Source organism: Strongylocentrotus purpuratus, unplaced genomic scaffold, assembly GCF_000002235.5.
Source record: "Strongylocentrotus purpuratus isolate Spur 01 unplaced genomic scaffold, Spur_5.0 spur5_scaffold_21, whole genome shotgun sequence".
Lineage (NCBI taxonomy): Eukaryota > Metazoa > Echinodermata > Echinoidea > Camarodonta > Strongylocentrotidae > Strongylocentrotus > Strongylocentrotus purpuratus.
In genome coordinates this window covers 5,170,198-5,170,452 of record NW_022145607.1, presented here as the reverse complement: position 1 = coordinate 5,170,452, position 255 = coordinate 5,170,198, and positions in this window count along the sequence as shown.

Below are 255 nucleotides of genomic sequence, written 5' to 3'. Positions count from 1 at the left end.
TTATAATTACCATGATGATCCTTTCTAGTGACACTAAAATATATCGCTGTTTATGAGCACACTTACCATTTAAAAACAGGGTTGATTTTTAATAAGGAGCCTGCCAATTAAACCATGGACAAGAAAGACAAATGCAGAAAAAAGCCTTATCTGCAAACTATTGCGGGACGATAGTGTTCATTTGCACATCATCACTGTACACTACTGACACTACTCAGAAGTCCTGCAAAAAGTATTCTAAATGCTTTATGGCCC